Genomic DNA, 22,896 nt, shown 5'->3' with positions numbered 1-22,896 from the left:
TCCTGGGCTGGCGGCGGGAGGTTGCCGTGGTAACGAGGAGGGGCGGGGGAGGCGCGGCCATTTTGTGTCCGCCTCTCATCGGGGTGTGGTGGGGTTGTCTGCCCGTGTCACCGTGTGTGCACAGCCTCCCCGCTGCCCTCGCTCCCCCTGAGCTTGTAGGGAAGCGATGCCAAGTCCGCAGTTTCCGACCTTTGGGTCCTCACTGGCTGGTTTACTGAGAGGAGCTGGGAAAGTACACACAGCTTACCTTTGTGGTTTCCAGCTGCTAGAGCCGCTTCAAGGAGAACGCAAAATGCTTCTTCTGTTGCATTTCTACACGAATGATTGCTCTTGTTGCCATTGCTATTACAGGATTACAAGGGGAGGTGGAAATAAGCAGTAACAGATGAAAAGACGGCTAATATCTCGCTTAAGACACCACTGCTTGCCAGTCTCTTAAAAAACCTGTTTTGGGCTGGGTAGCAAACAGAAAACCTGTCAGCTTTCACGGGCTTTCACGTTGGTGAGGCTCTAGGTACAGAATCACAGGATCATCTAGGTTGGAAGAGACCTCCAAGATCACTGAGTCCAACCTCTGACCTAACACTAACAAGTCCTCCACTAAACCATATCACTGAGTTCAACGTCTAAACGTCTTTTAAAGACCTCCAGGGATGGTGACTCAACCACTTCCCTGGGCAGCCTATTCCAATGCCTAACAACCCTTTTAGTAAAGAAGTTCTTCCTAATATCCAACCTAAACTTCTCAATGGCTTGTTACATAGCATGGCCTTGCCCAATGCAACTTTTTCCTTGGTGTTTTGTACATCAGAGGGTCATCTATATTTTTACCTCAGATCCCTACTTGCATTTCCCTATATTTTCCTTATGTGGCTATGCTTTACTTCTGCATTCTGCTTTCTTTAACATGGGAGGTGCTCTGAACATTTATGACAGGTTGATGCCACAGATCCTTGAAATACTATTGTGGAACTGAGGCTGTACTGGAGATGATACCATCTACATATCTCAATGGTTTTGACTGAAGGCCTAAGAATGCAGATGAGGTTAACATAGGATATATGAAGGGATGGCCTTGCTTTCTAATTTCTGGGGGCTTGGCTAAAGGACAAAGAGAAGGAAGAAATAAGGTGAAGCACGAGATTAGATGCCATGAGAGAGATCTGATAGAGATCAATACAATTATATTTCGATAATACTGAGAATATTAGCATTTGACAAAAACAGTGCTTCCGTTGTAAGTATTTTGAATGGCTTTGACTTATTGCTGTAGATGCCAAAAGGCATTTACACAAGCCTTCAAATGAAGTTCTGCATTCAAGAAAACCTGTGAGGTGTTGGAATTTTTTGAGGGAATCTCCACTTTTTGAAACAAAGTAGTGCTTCGTTTCCTGCCCGTTGGTTGGTGAAGTTTAGAAAGTATGTTTTGGACAAAAAAAAAAAAGGATAAAATGGCATTATTCTAAACTCGTGTAAAGCATTCAATATAAAGTAGAGGAAGCAGGTGTCAAAGTGTGGAAAATCTGTAAATACTGTGGAAGTAGCTTTAAAGCAGGGGAAAGGAAAATGAGAGCTCTGTTGTGGATCACGGTAAGATTTTTGGCCTAGAACTGAAGGGCTGAATTAAGAAGACTGATAGCAGAGCCACAGACATGGAACAAAGAGGACTTTTAAAACATTTTGAATGCCTTTGAAGCATTCCTTAGTGATGGTGTAGCCATCTGTTGATTGACATGTTGAAGACAGGTGGCAAGAAGGGGATCAGAGAGTGAGTTGACAGAGTTGTAGAGTTGGATATCATCTGCATAGAGATGATGCCCTTTGTTGAAACTGGCAATGAGATCTCCCAGAGGAAAAGGAGAAATAAGAAAAAAGAAATGAAAAATATCTGAGAAATACACACAGTCACAGTATTCCCCTGTGCACGCTAGTGTATATTCGAAGCAATTTAATTCTGACTTTATTAGAATTTGTCATGATTAACATTGGTATGAGAGAGGAATCAATTCCACATGTCTTCTGTTAAACTAAAGTGCTTTGGGCGCCATCACCAAGTCATAAAAATACTTGCAATTGACAGGGATATTTTGAACATGCCTCTGGATGGATCAGGTCTCTTCAACAGTATATCTGCGATTAGGGATATGTGTTTGGAGAGTTATATGAGCCCCAAAAGTTAGCCCAAAGTGGAAGAATACCTAAAATTAACCTCTTTGTTCTTCTACCAAGGACTGAAACTTGAAACTCATTTTTGACCACGATTTCTCTGTTTTTGCTGGCACGGTAAGTAGAGAGGCTGTGCCTTTTCTATGTTGGTTTCAATGTAAGGAAAACAGAAATCTTTTCTATTGTGTTACAGTTTATGTGAAATATCTCTGTTTCAAGGATGGGCTCCTTTAAAAGTCTGGTTGAATAATTATGATCTATAGAAATACCGAGTATGCAATATCCAACTGACACCTGAAAGTTAAAGTGAAGGGTCATGGTCAGTGTTGTTAAAGATGCAGACTACTTGTTAGGTAAGTCGGGAATCTCTTTATAAGAGGTGCAGGAGAGTGCTGTACCGGTGTAACTCACACCAATTATTAATAAGGGGGTGATTGTGTGAAGCTACGCTGGGCAGTGGGGCTAATACACCCAAACTGGTGTGTCCATGTATTACAGCACCTCCCTGTAGTTTTTGGAGGTGCTAACTGGTGCAGAAACTGAGGAGCCACGTTGGCTTCCAGTTCTTGTTGGTTCTGTTGCACACAGCTTATTTCTGACCTTGTTTTACCAGTGTTGATGCTCAAAGTGATCCCAGCAGTACAGATAATGTGCATGAATGGCTAAACGTCAAAGTCCTTTGCCCTGCTTTGTCACTCTTGCCGTGACACGCGGCAGTGGTGTTCGTTGGGAATATTCCTGCTCTCTGTCAGCATATCACGTACAAGAAGGGCTGGGCTTTTTCCCTCATAACCTTGGGTATGTACAGTTTAGAAATCTGGGTAAGAAAGAGTTGTCTGCACTCCCTTTGTGCTTGGTGGGAGTGAAGAGGCATTTCTAGGGCCTGATTAACTTCATTCTGAGGTAGACATCTAACATAAGTCAGGTGAATCATGACTTTAAAACGGTCGTTTTTCACTACTAAATAAGGATACAGATTGTTGTCTGAGGTATCCACAACCGCATTTTTGAAGTCTAAAGTTAGGTCAGGTAAGTGCTTTTGCAGTAGCAAGCATAACTCGTTGCACAGGGCTGTGCTAGATGTAGCCTTATGCAATCTCAAAAGTAGAGCTGTCACTGTTCCACAGGGCATGTAAGGTTGAGGTGAAATTCATGCTCTAGATCAAAGCGAGGTTCACCCATCAGGATCTTTCTGAGTCTTTATTCTAGAGCTTTTCAAATGCATGTTATATGGGGAAGAGAACTACAGTATTTCCTTAGGACGTTGCTTTAAGAAGAGTATTTAATTTCGATCAGTCTTCTGACAGTGCTTTTGATGACACATTTCACAATTTTCAAATTCAGGCATCTGAAGTTAGGTTCTAACCTATATATAAGAACGAAAATAACTGTGTCCTGATTCCCTAATGTGTTAACTTAGTTGGAAGTAAGTGTGCTGAATATTTCTGACAAGCTGGTCACTTTTTTTAAGTTGCTATAATTGAAAATTTTGTCCAGAAGTGCTCATTGAGGATGTGCTGCCAAGGTGATGTTCCTCATAAACCTGCTTACGGTATGCAGTCAGAGAGACTTGAGGGGAGTGCAAATGCTGTGTTCCACTTACTGCAAGATAAAATCTAACATTCTGTCACTCAAACAAAAATTGTTAGTCCTGGTACTATTTTGGGGAGGGGGGCCGGAATGGAGAGGACATTGGGTGCTTTATGCAGCCTCGCTTAAAGTGAAGGCTAAGAAAATGTTAATAACTGGGAATCCCTTAAACTACCCACCCATACCAGCTAACCATGCCACTTCATCCTTTCTTGCAGCTGCTTACCGAAAATAGAGCTAGGATGGTGAACTGCAGATCATATGGCTTCCAGAAGTAGCATCATATGCAGAGAAAAAATGTCAGCAATGCTGACTTGGTGCACATGTTTTGCAGGCAGCTATGTTCTGAGAAGAACATGAGAGTGAGACCTGAGGCTTGAATTTTCTCGACCTCCTACCACTTTGAGGTGGAATACTGCAGTTGTATCAGTTGTGGTTGATTGCTTGCAGATTTGCAGCTCCTTCTGTGCGAATGGGAGGTATAATTACAAATTCCTTTGTAGGTTATCAGTTTGTGTCCTGGCTCCAGGCATTTCAACATTCCGTGTTTGCAAACACATTTTATTTCCACTTTAGCACACTGTGTAGTCAGACTAAGTCCTGATTGCTGGCTTTCTCTTTACGTGAGTGGTTGGTTTCATGTGGGAGTATTTACATTCCTGCAGGAAAAAAGAAAGAGAGTATAAAATGCAGATACTGTAAGAGCAGGTGCATTACAATCCAAAGTAGAAAATTGGTTCAGCAGTTGTTTTCCGGCATGGCTTTAGATTAGTTCTTCTGCATATCACTGCAGGGCTAGCAGTGAACTGCTAGCAGGGCTAGCAGTTGAACATTTTGCTGAATTACTATCAGTGTGATGTTTTTTCCATAAGGTCCCTGGCTCGGGCAATGTTTACAGCAGTCCAGATGTGAAGGCTGGTTCCTCATTAAGTCCCCCTGATCTTCTAATCCCGGGTTCACGTATTTCTAGTGCTGTATTTTATCCGATGGTTTTATCTAGCATTGTACCCAGGTCACCTGGAGTTTATGGAAAACTGCTTGAAATGCAGTCTCTTGGGTGGTGTTTAACAAGGTGTGCATGAGGATGTTTATGGGGTGTGAGAATGGGAGCCTATTCATTCTCTATGCTGAGTGTTACTGAGCCCAGTTTTCTTCCAGCCTTGTCCTGGTGCAACCATTAGAGGGAAGAGCAGGCTCTCAGCTATTGCAGGCAGCAGCGTGCAGTGTCTGCCAGCTACTTTCTGCTACCATGCTGTAAACCGTGCCTGGCTGCCTGGCCCACGCATCGCCACCACCTGGCTAGGACCCAGTCTGAAGAGCTGAGAATTAAACGTGTTTTGGGGTGGAATATGCATTTCCCTGTGTATCACCGGAGCAGTCTTTGTGAGATTGCCAGGGGAGCAGTGTAAAACAGATAATGCCTCTACTCATTTTCTACCCTGAGAGTTCTAAACAAATGTAAGTCATGTGACCGGCAAGTATATTTTATCACTTGGCATACAGAAGTTTTTTTGAAATAATGTGTATTTCTAGGGGATGGTCTTTGAATATTTATGTACAGTCTTTGAATATCTGTGTACATACATCTGTACATAAAGAAAAACTGCAGTAAAACGTAGGATTATGCTGGCTACTAGTGCGCTAATTAGCTCCATGTACTAAAAATAATCAACATAGTTAATTGCTGGATTACAGCACAATGAGAAGCAGACACCTAATAAATCACACTTTTTATTATTATCTGTTAAGTATCTGGCTACTTGAACAATATTTTACAACTTTCGTTAGATTTACTTTGTGCACTTCAAAGCCAGTAGCAAAACTTCCAGTTCTCATAATGCTATGGGATCAGACACTTACGCTCAGGGGTTTTTAATTCACCACTGCATTAGTCCAGTTCCAAGATCTGATCTGTGATTTGACCACTATTTTCATTCAGCAAAATTAAAAGATTAACTATTCCTAAATTTATGAGCTAATTAGTACACTAATACAAACCACATTTATCATTTTCCTGAGTTTGCTTAATCCTTCTTTGTTACAAAAGTCAACTCAGATGTCCATAAAAGCTTATAGGGGAAAAAAAAAAAAAAAAAAAAAAAAGATTTGTTTTCATTTCCATTAGGGAAAAGTAAAAATTCCAAAAGATTTTGGGTAGACAGAGCCACATTCCTTGGCTCTCATTAAAGTCTTTTTAGTTACAGTATTTAGAGGAAGAAAACACTGCAGCTCTAGGAATAGGTCTGCAAGGTTGCCAACACCAATAATTTTATCACAAGTTTAATAAGATTTAGTATTTTTCTTATAAAGCTGCAGCTTCAGAATCTCATGATTATGAAACAATATTATCTTCCATTAAATATGCATGTTAAAAAGAGCCCTTGTTGCAAAGAAAATCTTGGAAATATAAAATAAATGTCTCAAAAATTCTAATTAAAAATTATAGGAGCCCCAAATTAATTATTTTACAATCAAGATTTTAGAAGCCATCTCAGATTTTGAGAAGTGTTTATTCATCTAGATATTGTGCCAGTAGCATCATTAATTCCAGCAGTGTTGCTTTTCAAGTGTTTCTGCATAGGATCTGGTGCTACATTCTTTATATTCTTTTCTTACTGCAGAAATTTAGTTTCAGAGACAAAAACCTACATGTTTTTGTGATTTAAATGCACCAGAGCACTGCGACTTAGGGTTAAGAGTCGGTTACATATTTCAGATATTGGAGCCAGACAGCAATTCAGTCTAATAATGTGCATGTCTACTATTTCCTGAAAATTTGCTGGTACATGACCCCTTATATGCATATGCGTGACCCTACAACAAACTCTGTTATGTGGTGCCAAAAAATGGCATTAGCTTCAGCTGCTTTATTAAATTGCTACCCAAGCTGGCTTGCATTCACGGTGAACAGGACACAGCGTATCCGCAGCTACTGCCTGGTGTGCCAGCTCATATGGGAGCCTCCGCTCCTGTCCGCATTTGCTGGAGTTAGGAATAGAGGAAGAGCAAAAGCCCTCTGAATGCTGGGCTGGGGTATTTCGCACGCTGCTATGAGGTTGCTTGTCCTGCTCTCAGAAGAAGGCACTGCAGCCGTGCTGCCTCCTGCGTGCCTTGAGTCCGGCGAGTCCTGCTCTGGGCCCCGTCTCGCCCAGTGACTGGTGATGCAGAGTAGTCGGCAGAAAGCGGTCTGGTTTTTAAGAAGCACTTGTCTATTAGACTGCAGCTGTGCCTGACTATACTGTTCCCAGCTAAATCTTCTGTCCCTTCCCTTCAAGGTTAGAGAAGTAGGGCCTTGTCTCCCTTCAAGGAGGAAAGGTTAGAGAAGTACGGCCTGTAATTAATGTTTAGCTTTTAATATTATCAGCTGAAAAGAGAAGCAAATGTGGCAGCAGACAGCAATTGCCAAGATACAGATACAGTGTTTAAACTCAGAAAAGACCTCAGTTATTAGAAGAACACCGGAGTATTTTGAAAAGGAGAAGAAAGAAGACAGGGTTTGTATAATGTCCCACACGGTCCTAGGGAAAATAATTTAGGTTAAATATTCTTTGGATGTATGGAGAGCATTCGCAGGGCTAAATTTATCTGGGTGACACAGACGTTGCTGGGCTTGAGCTGGGTTCCTGATCTGACCTGCCCTCCAGAGGAGCCTGTTGTTATCCCTTGGTAGTGAAAGGTCCCCGTGTCCTCAGGCTAAATAGGCCTTTGGGAATAGCCCCCATGGTAAGATAAAACCAGATTGTATTAATTTCAGCACGAGCATTCCCTGACTGCTAGCGCCTCCTCCCACAGCCCTACTGTCCTGGCTGTGTGCGTACCTCGTGCTTCCGCAGGGAAGAGTGCTAAGAACTCTTATGGCAGGATCAAGAGCTGAATGCAGCTTTTCAACAAAATACCTTTTTTTTTTTTTTAATTTCCTTTTGTACTGTTGTACAAATTTCTCTCTTACACATTTTGTATTCACACAGAGAACTTCAAAGAAGAAGTTCCAAATAAATGTCAACAGAAGTAAGCACATGCAGCACATTATCCTTACTGTTCTGGACTGTGAAATGCAATTTATAGGTTAGTCGGAAGTGTGTGCTTATTTCCCATCCCGTTTAGGACAGAGAGCAAACGTACTTGAATTACTTCAAAACTGCATGCTTAAATCCTGATCTATGACAAAGACAAACATATCTTAAGTTCAGTGTCTTAAGTAACATATCTTAAGACAGAGTATCTTAAGTTCATTTTCGTGTTTCTGGTTATGTAAAACAGCCAGCACTTTCTTCCTTTGTGTATCTCTTTGGTATCAGTTCATATTAACTTATAAAATCATGCATTTTAGTGACTTCTATTCCTGCTAGTCCTGAAGAGGTAAGGGCCCTGGGAACAGTAGTTGGACTTTTTTTCTCATTCATCAGTGTAGCTGTTAGTGGCTTTCATTGCAGAGCCTCCCTTACACCAATACAATGGTGACATGTAATGTTTGGTTCCTAAATTGCCCTTGTGGGGCTAAGTTGGAAAAATGAAGCCTTTTTTTAAAAAAAAACAACAATCTGGAACTTTACTGAAATGAATATATTCACGTGTCCCTTTAGGTTCTGTTCTTCTCCTATTACTCCGTTGCTGGTGGATCACAAGTTACCACTCTGAGCATTCACCGTTTCCTGGCAATCTTTCTTAATTTGAAAGAGTTAGTTCAACATCAGGACCTTCTGCTTTAAAATGTTTTTGTCATGTCCATTATCCCTGGTAGCGGGAGCATGTATGCCGTTCTTGAGAGTGCTTATGTGTGTGCTTTTTCCGCGTGCCTCACCCCCTCAGCTTCACCCCGTGGCTGTGAAACTGCCCGAGCTGTTAAGGTAAGCTTATGGGTTTTGCACAGAAAATCAATGGCCAGTGAGGAGGCCCAGCGTCGTGCAGAGCTCTGTATTTCCACGTAGGGAGCTTGAGTAGCAATGTTCCCCCTGGCTTGTGAAGGCCACCTCGCATCTGTGGGCCGTGGGGACGTCTCCCTGAAGGGGAGAGGCTCATCTCTGCCCTTCCCGGTCAAGGGGTGTGCACCAGCTGCACGCGTGTAAGGGGAGGGAATGAACACGGACCCGGCTTCCCCTCCTGCACCAGCTGTAGTACAACCAGGAAGGGCGGCCCACTGCTACGTTTGTAACACAGTGCTTTAACATTTAATTGCTGCATTGCAATTTTAATTAAATGCTCGTGGCGCCGACGGTTAATCATTCCCTGTGGCTTAAGTACTCCAAACAAATAGAAAATAAATATCTTTAATTAAGTATTTAAAAACAAGACAGGGTAATTCCATGCATCTCTAGAAGAAATGAACTATTGATGGAGTTTTTAAAACCATATTCATGCAGCATCGTTATCCTCTTGTTTTCCTGGAGACGTCCACATCCAAGTGTCCAAGCATGCTACATCAGGAGGGTGGTGCCAAGCTGAAGATGATCTAATCCATTGTTGCTTTGGGGTTGTACTTCACAACCAGCAGGACAGTTTTCCAAAATGGAGCCACCAGTCCTGTTGAAATAATGAGATACCCAATGCTGTTACTTGACAAAACTTTTGGGAATTGAAATGAAGCATTACAATAGTTCAGGATATCAGGCGACTTGAAATGATTCAAGAAGCTAAGTTTCTTTCTTGAAAAGCATTTAAAAACATATTAAAAGGCTTCGGTAAGCCAGCATTGAAATCACGGGTACATATGGAAAACAGATCTGGTTTTCCCCCCGTTTTGTGCTTGTTCATTTGAGCAATCTCAGGAAGATGCCTGCTTTTTCCCTCAGTGGCTGCTTCTCACATGTTCTAACCTACATAAATTCTTAATGTTTTACTATACTTTTTGCAATGGAGATGTTATTGGTGAGGTAATAAGAAAAAGCCCCAGTTCGACTGTGTAATGTGCGTTTTTTGCACCTTATGAGAATATTGAATAGACTTCATTATTTTTTTCAATACAAGTCTGAATTCTACCATTTGATTACCTGAACCAAAAGCATTTCAATATGCCATCCATCACCCTGACCAGTGTAAAATGCTGAATATTCAGATTAAATTGGAACTTTTTTTCTATGAATAAGGAATTTGATTCAATTCTATAATATACAGTGTCTCTGGGGAGAGGAAATTGAGCTGAAGGTCGCTGAAGGCAAGTGAGAAAATTGTATTATCCAAATACAAAATTCTTTTTCTTATCATCAAAACCTGAAATACAGCCATGGGGAATAAGGGGGTCAAGAGAGAATTCAATTAGAGATGAAAATGGAAAAGGTGCGTTTTTCAACTTACCTTTCATTTTTCCAAACAAGTGGCAGCAGTGAGCTGTATGAGGACAATGAAATATTTGTCAAGCAGTTTGAACTTTTTTTTTAAATAGAATTCAGAAAACATTCTCAATCAGTTATAAAGAGATAGTAAAACTCCATATGAACATGGAATGTCCAATTCTTTATAACCTTAACCATTTCAGCTTTAGGTTGTTCATCAGTGGTGCAAGGTAGAGAATGAATATCTAATTGTAACAATTTATGTGCATAGAATTGTATGGTGAAGGAAGAAACATTCTCAAATGCTCATAATTAGTTTCCCCTGTAATTTTCTGCAGTTTTCCCTCTCTGGCTCATAATACTAAATGATTAATGTTCAAAATAATTGTAGAAGCATGGTACTGTCATGCCATAAAATGCTTGCTTTTCTCTTCATTTATTTTAGTGTAGGTACCAAGAACTTGTAAACCAGACCCTTTCGAATGTGGCCACCTCTGAAATGTTAACAATTGCAAATGCAGGCCATGGTTTAGCAAAGAGCTGCCATGCTTGCTCCTTTTTAAACTGCATGTATGGTGTCGCTATGCTGGCATGCCTGCGTCAGCAGGACAGCTTCCCTGCTGTTAAAGGCATTTGAGCTAACTCTAGGGCTAATTTTAGAGGAAAGAAGATTTCCAGTGAGATCCTGGAATGCTCATACAGCAATCTTCTAAACTTGCTGTGTAAATTACAGAGTACTTTATGCATGTACCTCTACATAGCTTCCGGAGTTCTTAGCCTGTGTCTATTCTTTTCAGTTTTATTTGCAGTTGTTTCCTGAACATTTGTTCTTTCAGAGACAAAATAACTGTGGTATTCACAGAGACCTTTCTGTGCTTGGTAAGTATTCAATTTTAATAGTTTATCATTTCATAATCGCTTATAGTCTCTCTCATTAGGATAGACAGTACCATATATAACCCAGCTTCCAAATACATTTTAATTCTTAGGGGCACAGGTTTGACATTGCAGATATCAGTTCTGAGTTTGGGTTGGATCCAACATCAGTTGGAAGGTGGTGAAACTTCTCTCATGTTCTGTGAAAAGTAATTTGAAAATGTTGTTGCCCTCAAAGCCCAATGCAGTCATGCCCGTGGTATCACCTGGAAAGAAAATCTTCAAAATTTACCGCAGTTTAATAACCTGAATCCGAACATCGCCTTTTTGCTATATTTGTAATACTGTGTAATTATTAAATGTGTGATGTATCGACTCTGCAGCTATTTCTGTCAACAAATTAGCCTCTTAAAAAACTGAAATGAGCAAACACAACCTGCATTCTCTTGACAGAGGAGCCCTGGTGCAAATGTTGGGTGTGAAATGTGAAATTTGGCCTTTTGCTGCTTTGAGAGCACTTGTGTTCGGTATGGTCAGGGAACAGAAGCAAGGAGCTGCTGGTCGGCAAATCACTGAATGCCTGAAGGGCAGAGAAGGGAGAATGCAGGGAGATGAATCATGTCCCCCCAAATCCTGTGGTCCTTCAGAACGTATGGCCTGAGCCTTTCCCAAAACAGCCTTTTCTTGTGCCATAGGACAAAAATCCCAGTTCTTGGAGTGTTTTTGTAAAAAAATTGCATTTCAATTTTGTTGGCTTGTTTAATTTAAAGTATAATGTGTTGTGCTACAGACACTGTAGTGAATTTATTTCTGTGAGAATTCACTTCCTCTACTTTTTTGAAGATTTTACTGTGAACCCAACTATATTTTTAAGTGCCAAAATACCTTTGTAATCCCAGTGCCTAATGGATTCACTGGCTTTCAGCGGAAGTGAAAGGGCTCTTCTGTTCAGATTGGATTGCAAGATTGGGGTCTTTGCAAAGTAAAATTCCTACTAGATGGATCAGGAATGTCTCCATGTTACTTATATAGAGATTTGAATATATATTTTTGAAGAGTGACAAGGAGTTTTATATTTCAGAACTAATGAAATAACACTTACTTTAATTGTCTTTTCAACCTATCACAGGGACAAGAATTTCATCAACAGTTGCTGAATTTTTCAAAGTGAAGGAAAAAGGACATTAGATAGGTAAGATTATTCAGTCTGGTTTTATTTGAATCTACTGAACTTCCTTCTATTTGACAAAATGTAAAATTAATGTTTTTGGAATCTAGGGACTTCTGTAACCTAAGAAAATTAAAAAATAAAGGGAGTTTTACTGAACTGAAATGAAATAGGCTGTTAGAAGAAAATCAGCCTCTGGTAAAGAGAAGGGAAGAAAAATTATAAAGAGAAATCACATTGACAGAAACCTCAAACATTATGGAAACAAGTAGGTCAAAAGAGTTGTTCAAAACAATATACCTTTGGAGTATATATTATCAAAAGCACCATTAATTCTTTAGGCAGAAAGACACCTAAGATCAAGCAGATGCAAATTTATAGCTAACTGTTAAACAACTGCTTGGGTGGTGGGAACAAAAGGAAATAAATACAGTGCTGAAAATAAAACCAGGTGATTATTAGAATTAAAAGAAATTATAGCAAAATAATATAAAATAAATGTCAAATAAAATAAATGCCTTTAATATTTGAAAGCAAACTAAACCTAAGTGTTTGAAAATACAGTTCTATGGGGTAGACCTCCTGCAGAAGTTTTATGATTAAATACTAAAATCTGGGAAAGGGAATTAAAAACAATGCAAACCACCTGGACTGTAAAGAAGAATTTAATTTTTGTAACCAACTTGGTAGAAGAATGGAGGGACTGTGGACTTCTGGAGCATGTAATAAAATAGAGGTTATGCAGTAAAACAATAGTTGGGGAGAGGCAAACATCAAGCCGAACTAGATATACATAGCAAATGTGTCAAGATATAAGAGAACTCCATCTCATCACTTCAGAGGCTTCACTTTAAGAACAGAGGGGCCAGAAGATGTAGGCAACAAAGAAGAACAAATGTTATACCAGAGACCTGAGAGTGACTTGCCCTGCGTGTCTTTTGTAAGATGCTGGAGATCCATAGCTCAGGTGAAATCAATGGGAGGTGAGGCCAGGTACCAGCTCAGACATGTAAGGCCAAACCAATGATGTAGATGGCTGTAGATAAACAATAAAGGGCATGTGGACATGTACGGATTTTTTTAGCTTAATGTAGGTAAATCACTTTAATGGTAAAACACTGCTTGGAAGTATAGCCTGATGACTGTTCTGTGTTAACATGAAGGAAATGTGTTGTCTAGGTGAGGGACTGACCTACTTAATTAAATACTTCTGGGAAGACTTCTTAAATATCAAAATCCTTTTCCACACAGCGTTAGGATTATGAAATCAATCATTCAAGAGCCGGGAGTTCCCAGTGGTTAAAGTATTTGTACATACAGCTCTATTGTATTTTACTGCGGAGAAAATACTACACAAGTGGAGCAGTAGACAAAGTGCTATGTTAGAGCAACATGGCCATGTGGAATTGCTTGTCCTTGAGGTCCTGGGCTGGCATCATTACAGTCAAATTGCAGGAAGGCTTGCATGCTGGTGAATGGAGAGTGCACTTTTTACTACTCTGTGTCATGGACAGCAGCCCAGTGGATGAGCCAGGCTATTTGGAGCGGTTTCAACTCTGACCTTCTCCCTCTGTGTCTGTACCACCCCAGGAGAAGTGGGGGAATGGTGGAAAAAAAGTCACTGTCCCCCTCTATGCTCAACTCATGAAAAATGAGCATCAAATGCTTAACAGTATGGGACTGCCCTTCCTAATGCTGGTCTTAAATTTGCTGCCATTTTACCAAGATATTAAGAAAAGTCCACAAAGAGTGGAAGATACATTTTTGGAGATGTAAACCTGGAGGGAGCTCCCTTGAATAAGTGACAAGATTTTCATGGTTGTACCAGCACACACATCATTTTTTTTCCTTTGAAGTTTTCAACTTGAACGACTTCTAAACACTGTTTGTTTTGTGGGCCATGGTATGGTATGCTGACCTAAGGATCCATTCCAGATCCCATTTATATTGCTAGAGGAGTCCTCTCTGACTGTAAGGAAGCATGACCTTAGCCAGCAGCATGCACCTCAGGTATAAGGGAAGGTCCTACCCATGTCAGCAACACAATTTCTAAACAGCCAAATGTGAAATGGTGTCAAGTGTAACAGACCACGTGGTGGAAGAAGGGTCTGCACAGTGAACTGTGATTTAAAATGTACTCTAGCAAGAATGAGTACTTCAGTTACCTCTGCTGTTTTGGATCAAAATCTCAGTGAGATGTTGAACATCTTGAGCCCTTGTTGAACCCTTGTTGAACTTGAACCCTTGCTGAAAGGTTGTTGAACCCTTGATGAACTCAATGAAACTTAATGTTGCAACAACCAATTTGCCGTAGCAGGGCAAATACAGATTCAGATGTAGTAGAAGTCAGTTTTCTTCAGGAAAATGTAATTAGAAGAAATACAGGCAGAAACTGCTAGAACTGTGTAACATATCCCATGGGGCTGTTTCTTCCATTTGAGAGAAATTTGCAGAACGAACCCCCCCTCCCTCCAACATTTTCCTTCTCCGTTTTTATAACTACAATATGAGGGAAGCATCTTAACATGAATATGACTGGGTTTCTCATATGTATAAGCGTAAAACATTTATTTTCAGCTGCAGAGCCGTTATTGCAACAGTAAACAAGAAATGAGTGATCAATTTTAAATTGGTGAACAGGGAAGAATTCCAGTGGGTAGAATAAGTTATGCTGAAGTTATTTGGTGAGAGCAGATTAGGCAAAATCCAACACTTGTCTTCATTGAGCTTTTCTAATGAAAAGTAGACTCACAGAGCCTTGTTTATTAGCTTTTTTTTTTTTTTTTATTAGCAACAAATTGCGTACTGTGGTATGCATATTGATAGTTAAATCTGTACTTGTTCTCCCCCATGCATGAATATATACACATGTACTAATTGCTTTACATACAGAAGCAGTCAGCTGAAAAGCCCAGAGAGAGTCTGGCTGCAGCAGAGCTTTTCCTGTTTACTTTGTTGTCAGTTGGATCATAGACTTATTAAAATGCAGCTATAAACTGGTAAAATTCGCCAGCCTTTACTCAAGCAAGATTTGTCCAAGAGGATTCTCTGCGTTAGGTGCAGTGTGCAATGAAAAGCTTGCAATCGGGAAGAAATAAATACATATGAAAAGATAAATTCAATCATATAGTTGAATTACATGAGTGTATTACATAATAGTCTTTTTTTTAGAAAAGATACCAGATTGGTAGACATAGTATTTTCATAATTATTTCTTTTGGTACCTGGGTCTTACCAGGAGAGAAGAAACATCCCTTTTCTTCTTTTTTGCTTCAGAAGCAGAAACTCTTCTTTACACCATACCATTTATTTACCACATATATGGCTCCTGAAGACACAACTCATGGAGAATGTATACCATATGCATGATGATAGACTCGTCAGCCTTGCCTGACTGGGATGGAGGTTCCTGACTGGAGAATGTGGAAGTTAAAAATTAAGCAGTATCTGAAGACTCTTGAGTTCTGAAGTCCAAATGATTCTGTACAGGGCAGGACTTCTGAAGTGTCTGAAGCATGAAGCTGCATCAGTGGAGGCTCAGGCTGGATGTTAAGGAAAGGTTCTTCAGCAAGAGGGTGGTTGAGCACTGGAACAGCCTCCCCAGGGCAGTGGTCACAGCACCGAGCCTGCTGGAGTTCAAGAAGCATTTGGACAAAGCTCTCAGACATAGGGTATGATTTTTAGGTGGTCCTGTGTGAGCCAGGAGCTGGACTCAATGATCCTTGTGAGTCCCTTCCAACCCAACATATTCTGTGACTCTATGATTCTAGGTGTCCTCTCCAGACAGAAAAAGTACTGCTAGTGTGAAAAACTAAGTCTAAACTAAGATTAAATCTGTTCTTGGGGGTCCGTAGTCAACTACAAAGGCTCACTATGGACAAGTTACTGCTAGGTGTAGAAAGGAGAAACCTATTAAGTTTTGGGAAACTCTTTTTTTATTCTCTAGTGGCCATGCTGCTGTCTGCTGAAGAAAGAAGATGAAAATTATATTGCTAGAGAACGTGTGCAGGAATTCCTCAGTGGTAATTGTGCACAGTTCACTAACTAATGCCTTTCTTCCTGCAGTCCCCAGAGGCTGAAACAGTTAGTTGAATGAGCTTTTATCTGAACAGGGCATAAAACACCCATCAGCTGGTATGCTTCTGATATAATTTTAAGTGTTTTGCTTAAAAATACATAGCTGTGAATACTGAACTCCTTAGATGATTCCTTCATGGATGAATAAGGAAGCTTCAGATTCATCTGTTCTAGATAAGCCAGGTGTATGTAAAGGATCTGTGCATGTGGTACCCACTCTTTGCACTGAAGAAACAAGACAAAGTGCTTCTAGCCCTATGAAGGGAGTGAAGTGCTAGTCCTTGTCAAGAGTCTGAAGGCATCCCAGGTGAATTTTGTTTCAAAAGTAAATATGAAAACTCTTTCCATTTCCTATGAATCCTCACTTCCTAAGACAGACTTGTATTAACCTCTCATGCAACCTTGACCTCAGTTGCAAGCAGCTCTTCCAAAATGTTCGTCTAAGGAAAGAAAAATCTAAAGATTCTCTCATTACTGCTGCTGCAGCTAGAAGATTCTTTCTCTTTTCCTGCATCCTAGGAGCTCATCTAACTGCTACGTGTCTAATCCTACCTTTTGGGAAATGGTAACAATGTGAACCTGCAAAAAATAAAGAAAAGGGAAAAGATTTTCGCGTTTTTTCTTTCTGACACCTGCACACATCAGAGGCTGTGCATGTACTGTCTCCAGTACTGCCACTGCAGTGACTGCAGGTCATGTTTGGAGTGATAAGCTTCATCATCAGCACTATAGAATTCTTAAATATTTACTGGGAATGTTGGACTTGCTGTTTCTGCAGTGAAGCTTATAAACTGCATTATGAACAATCAGGAGAAGACATGCAAGTGTATTTATTCATATGTGTAAATTAAGCTAAATAGGTGCATGTCCATGTTATCTATTCAATGCAGGAAGAATCGCCTCTCTCCTTGCTATCAAAAGCAATGCATCAGATAGGCACCTCTGTTTCTCAAATGATAATAACATAATGATATACTCTCTCATTATATAAGAAGAAATGTGTTTCTCTGTCTCCTTGTATGCTTTGGTACTTTCTTCATTCACATAAAATTGTAATTTCCAAATCATGAGAGACTTTTTATGTTATTTGGGATGGGCTAGGCAGAGAGAAAAACAGCCATTTCAATCTATTGCTTTTGTTATTTCTTCTTCTAGCAGAAACTTCAGCCCTCTAGCTGCTCGTGAGGTAGTAACCTATGTGTAACAGTTACGTCTGACTGAGCATGCCTCTGGTTTTTGCAGTTCTTTTTGAGATAGCCTAAGAAGCAATACATTTATGGTAAGTCAAGTAAATGGTGTGTCAGAGGCACATAAAACTGTCTTATACAAGCATTCATAAAAGACTTTTCTTGTGGTAAAAAATGGCATCTATTTTTCTTACAGTGGAATATACCTTATTCTGAAGATCTAAATAAAACCCATGACTGTGCAGAGGGAAGATTTTTGAATGCTACAAACAAACAGAAGTCTGCACTGTTATTTTTCTCCTGAAGTGCAGTGCTGACTGAGTGGTCTACTGAAATGAATTTTTCCTTTAATTTTGCACTTTTTCATAATATAACTACAAGGGAACGTGACAATATTCTTGCATCATAACTGCTTCCCCTAATGTAATGCATATGAACTATAGTCTATAAAAATACCATGAAACAAGAGGTCTAGAGTTCAGCAAAAATAAGATCAGTATTTACGTGGAAGGATTGTTGTCATTCTGTGTCGTTTATTGTAGCTGGTGGCAGCCTAGAAGTTTATTGCATTCGTTCTCCCTGTTCTGCAATACTGACAAGTCAGCCTGATCCTGTACCCTTAGAGTAAGTGCAAATTTAGAAAATGTGTCTGCATTGTGGCAAACGAAGGCAGCCAGAGCTGAGAAAAGTGAACCTGTGTTTTATTTAGCACATCTTTAAAATGACATTCTGTTGTCTGTGTGGTAGCATCTATGAACCAATGATCTTGATGTTTTTAATTAGTTTCATGTAAACAGTCTTGATAAACAGAAATGCTGTACATGGAATAGGTCAATAAACTGTATACAAGAGGCTGTTGTTATGAATAGTGGGTGTTCTTGGTATAAGCTGGTTTCATTTGCACTGACATTTGTGGTAGAAACAGAAGTGTGTCCATACTTCTAAATTTCCACTTCAAAACCTGTTCCTAGTGAAATAATAACATGCAAAACTCAAATAACACATCTGATTTTTGTGATCTCAGTCCACCTGTTTTATCACAGAAGAAGATAATATGTCCTCCCCCCTCCACCCCCCTCCCCTTCTTCCAACTGCATTGTGCTGTAGGCCAGAATAAAAATGTTAAGTGTGACTCTAAATAGGTTCTCAGCATTTTTGCTGGCTTCTTCCAGGACTAGGAGAAAGAGCTGACATTCACTGGGAAACTAGGAATCTTCCAGTGTGTCAGAGCTCTCATTGCCACGGTGTTTTTAGTTGTTGAATTTTTGGGTAGGGATGTTGTTACATACATGTTTGTCTTACAAACCGGGGATGAAATTTTGTCATTCCTTGTACAAGTTAGCATAATGTTTAGCAAAAGTGATTCTGTATTTGTGGGGAAGGAAGAATACTTTTTCCTGACCACTTGATCTAAGGAAAGCGGAGATGTGCATTACAGCTTTTCAGCACTGTGCATCTTAGCATGAAGCCCTGGAAGGTAGGTAAGAGGGCAAAGGGGAAAAGAACCAGTCAAAGATATATGACAAATTAATAAACCACATGTCTGTGTCTCCAGAAGTTATTGGGAGGCCAACACCCCCACCTATGTAATGCTATTACTAGGTATTGATTCCTGTGACAGTGAAAATGACAGAGGAATAGTTCACAGAAAATGAGGACAGCCAGAAAATAACATGTTTAAAAGCAGCATTGGGCTGATAGAGGGAGGAGGAAAATCCAGCTGCCAAAGTCTATATCCTTAAATGTAGCAGAAATTTACACTTTCCTTTCTCACATATACATTGCACATAGCAAATACCATATCAAGTCTTCTTTTTTCCTCATTTGAACCCCATGGGAAGGGTCTTCTCAAGTAGGCTAAGTGCTTTGCTGAAGGTAAGAGGCAGAGAAGCTGAAAAATCAGTGTTTGATATAAAGGAGCAGGCGTCAAACAGGACTCAGAGGCTGGCGTAACTCTGATGGCTGACACTGGGAAGTACGGAGTGACCCCTGGCTTAGGACAAGCCAGTGCAGCAGTAATGTAAGAAAGGGGGACATATTGATTAAATTCACATAACTTGTGTTTGTAACTTTAGCGCTGTGTGCACAGAGGTTATCTGACTGCTACCTGAGCTCCCCATGAGCCAGTTTTTCTCTTGTTGCCAACACCATGCTTCCAGCCATATCGACAGCCTGCAGAGGGAACAAACACCTCTCCAGAGCCCACTTAATGGGCACTGGCTCAGCAAAAATAGTCTCCAGTTGGTCCCAAAATGCAGCATTCCCAGATTTGGAATGCACTGCTGCCTCTGTGCGTGATGTAGATGACTTTTCTACACCTGACATCTCTCATTGTCCTTGTTTGCCTTTGCTTATTATCCCCTGCTTATTCATACCATGTCAGACCATAGGCCTGTTACTCATCGGGCTTCTACATTTTCTGTCCTATTTACCTGCTGCTTCTGATAGGAGCATGCATCTGTTTGGTTTGGGTCTCCAAGGGCTGTGGCTAATGGCGCTTCTGCATCATTGGGCCAGTCGTCCTCATTTGCTGGAAACACTCCTTCTCACGCTTCTGTTTCTCCCCATAGAAATGTGCATATATTTCATAGGTAGTTGAATACAATTAACCCTGGGTCATATATGGGGCTTCATTTTTCTGGTTCCCTTTTTCAGACGTATCTTCGGCAGGGATAATTTGATGCTTTCATTTTTACATATTTTTCCTCCTAATCTTGTACACCCGTGTATGCCACATTTAAACTTAAAAAAAAAGGAATAGCATGCAAGAGATGACCAGATAACATACATTTCTATACTGCAGCTGTGCATACCTGGTAGTCTTGATATTCAATTTCAGTAAATAGATTTTCTGTTGGAAACTGCAGTCAGGGGATAATTCAGTGAAAGGAATTCTTTTGCAACAGCTGCAAAACTAAAAAAAATAAAAAATCCTAATAATAAATAATTGGGGTGACCTTGAGAAGTATTCTCACATTTTAGTTAAATGTTTATCTCTTTTTTTTTTTTTTTCCTCTTCAACTGTCATGTAGCAGAGGAATGAAAATTCAATAGATTATAAACCATTCCACAGAGAACAAAATGTTTGAGCAGCTGAGTTACATTTTCCTCCAGTCCTTTCTGCTGCAATTCTGTGAGGGTGGTTTTCTCTCATTTTCCACACAGAGAAAAAGTGATTTTTCCAGCTTCTGTGGGCCTGATTCTGCTCCAAGCAAACTTGTGCATCTTCTCTGGAGCTCATATGGTCTGAATCAGGCACGGCAGGGACTGCAGGGTTAGGAAGAAGAAGCCTCCTCTTCCTGTTTCTGAGCAAAAGATGAATGAGTGTGGTACAAGATGAAAGGCAGTGGTGAGTCTAATGTAATTAGTTTACAGGGAAACCTCCACCCAAACAAGTTTTATTCGTCTCCCAGCTACAAAAGAAATTCATTTGTTTTAGACTTCCTGACAGATTCAAATGCGTCAAAACAGTAGGGTCACAAAGGTGGTCGTTTTGCATTGACAACTGTGTTTTTAGTGGCACACTGTTTTCAATCAGTGGATTTCAAACAGGTTTTGTACTGAAGTTTGGGGTGGTGTTGGACCCAATTTTCAGGACGAGTTGCGGTGTGTGAACAGATTTATATGGCTGATCAGTAGCTGGAAGCAAAGCCATTAATGCTTGAGCATCTCTGGATGTTATCTGGGAAACTGGAAAAGCAGTTAACTGCTTGGAGAGATATTTAGAGGAAGAAAATAAAATCAAATGTGAAATAAAGGCTTAGGGAAGTTAGTAATATGAGGGAAGAAGACTGGAGATATGCTTGAAGAGGAAGTTGCAGTAGAAAGGGATAATACTGATCAGAGGATAGGAGAATTAAGCTGAATAAAGTTGAAATCAGTCAGAGAACCCCAAACCCTTCATCTTTAAAGTGATTTCTTTATCTAGGTCACAGGGTGCAAATGCTAGGCCTTTTTTGTTATCTGTATTACCAAGAAACACATTCATTTAAATTTGGCCAAGCTAAAGATGTGCTAATTAAATGAAAGCCTTAAGCCAGCTTGGCAGAGTGAGGCTTGGTCTTACATCTCTCTTTCAGATGAGAATCTAATGTTCTCTTGCAAAGGCCAGCTGCCAGAAAGGTGATGCTTCTCAGGGAAAACGTTAGGACATTTAAATAGGTTATCTGTGAAAATGGTAGCATCGTTTATAAGGACAAGGAGTGAAGCTGGTTATGTTGTTGCTGTTTGTGCATCAAAATGCAAAATTCAGACTGGACAATGATATTGCATAAAATTTCTAGCAAGTATCGATTAGCAGCAAGACGAAAGGGAAAAGCCAGGCTGGCAGTCAAGTTGGATACACCTATTCATAAATGGTGTTTGTATAAAGGTTAGTGATAAGAAATTCATACATCTTTATCTTGCTTATTCATGGTTGAATGTGTGTGCAACTACAGATTGTTCCATAGGCTAGTACTGTTAAAAGAAATAGTGTTTTATCTGTGCACTTTAGATTTCAGTAAGGTGTGAATATTAAAGCTTCAAGGGCAATTTAAAATATGTTTTTCTTTGGAGATACTAATTATCCAGATTTGAGATGCATCTCATTTATAAAAATATGTATGTTCTCAGTGCTTTAACTACACTGTTCATAGAAATTTGCATTTATAGCATACAAGTGATACCTGAAATCTTGAATACTTTACTCACATTTCTCACTTCGAAAGCATTTCATTTGAGAAGTTATCTTAAAACATTAATACAACTGGTGAGCTCATTGTAGCAACTTTACTTAGTCTTCATAACATATATAAGTGCTTTTACTCTTAGGCTTTTTTTTTTTTTTAAATTTGGATGTTATGGTACATTACACTCAGCTATCTAGGTCAAATCATATTAGTTATTTATATTTAATAGGTTTAAAAAGAGTTTGAGTGTTTGGTACGTACATTTTTCCCCAGATAATGAGCAGAGTGGCTATGCAGAGACCTGATGGGTCTGATGGTTGTCATAGCACTCGGTGTCAAGGAACTGAGCTATTCCAGCCCCACGATGGGGGAATTAAAAATGAAAATGAGAAAGATTAGGTCACTTAATGTTGATTTTTCTTAACGGCTTCTACTTCCTCTGAGAAAAACAAATGCAATATTTTTAATGAGAAAAAGAAAAACACCTCTTGGATACACTTGTTATTTGGAGATGTCAGCATTTTGTGTGACAGCTTATTTCTAGCTTGACCGTGTTTCTGTTTATAAGCCATCATTAGAGGTTTACAATGGAGGGAGATGATGTTCCAGGTGATTTGTGTGTACTGCCTATAGCGATACCCCTTAGAAACTAGCCAAATTTAACTCGGATATGTAAATAAGATTACTTCAATACACTATAATATTCAGGAAGGTTGATGTGCAAGGTGCCTTAACAGTTTTGTGAGGGTAACCGCTCTCCCTAGCCTGTCATCTCGCCTATTTCTTCCTCTCTGTCTGCCTGGCCCCTTCTCTGGCTTCCCTCAGCCCAGCCCAACCCAGCCGAAACATCTCCAGAAAGTCACCCAGGAGCTGCATGTCTCTGGCATCCGGTG

General features: G+C 40.0%; 1 protein-coding gene and 1 long non-coding RNA gene across 2 annotated transcripts in view; one reads left to right on the top strand and one right to left on the bottom strand.

Annotated features, from left to right (window-relative positions):
• Positions 1 to 207, bottom strand: part of PPP2R3B (protein phosphatase 2 regulatory subunit B''beta) — a 51,530-nt gene extending 51,323 nt beyond the window's left edge. The window contains exon 1 of the mRNA XM_040534952.1: positions 190 to 207. The gene's annotated coding sequence lies outside the window, so the exon portion shown is untranslated. The remainder of the gene's footprint in view (positions 1 to 189) is intronic.
• Positions 12 to 18,563, top strand: LOC121058920. The gene is made up of 5 exons (XR_005814391.1): positions 12 to 232; positions 10,823 to 10,904; positions 12,031 to 12,093; positions 17,302 to 17,425; positions 17,530 to 18,563. It is a non-coding gene; the product is annotated as an uncharacterized LOC121058920 (long non-coding RNA).
• The last annotated feature ends 4,333 nt before the right edge of the window (positions 18,564 to 22,896 follow it).

The sequence above is a fragment of the Cygnus olor genome, chromosome 1, assembly GCF_009769625.2.
Source record: "Cygnus olor isolate bCygOlo1 chromosome 1, bCygOlo1.pri.v2, whole genome shotgun sequence".
NCBI lineage: Eukaryota > Metazoa > Chordata > Aves > Anseriformes > Anatidae > Cygnus > Cygnus olor.
The sequence above is the reverse complement of the archived record's forward strand: the minus strand, read 5'-3'. Positions and strand labels throughout refer to the sequence as shown.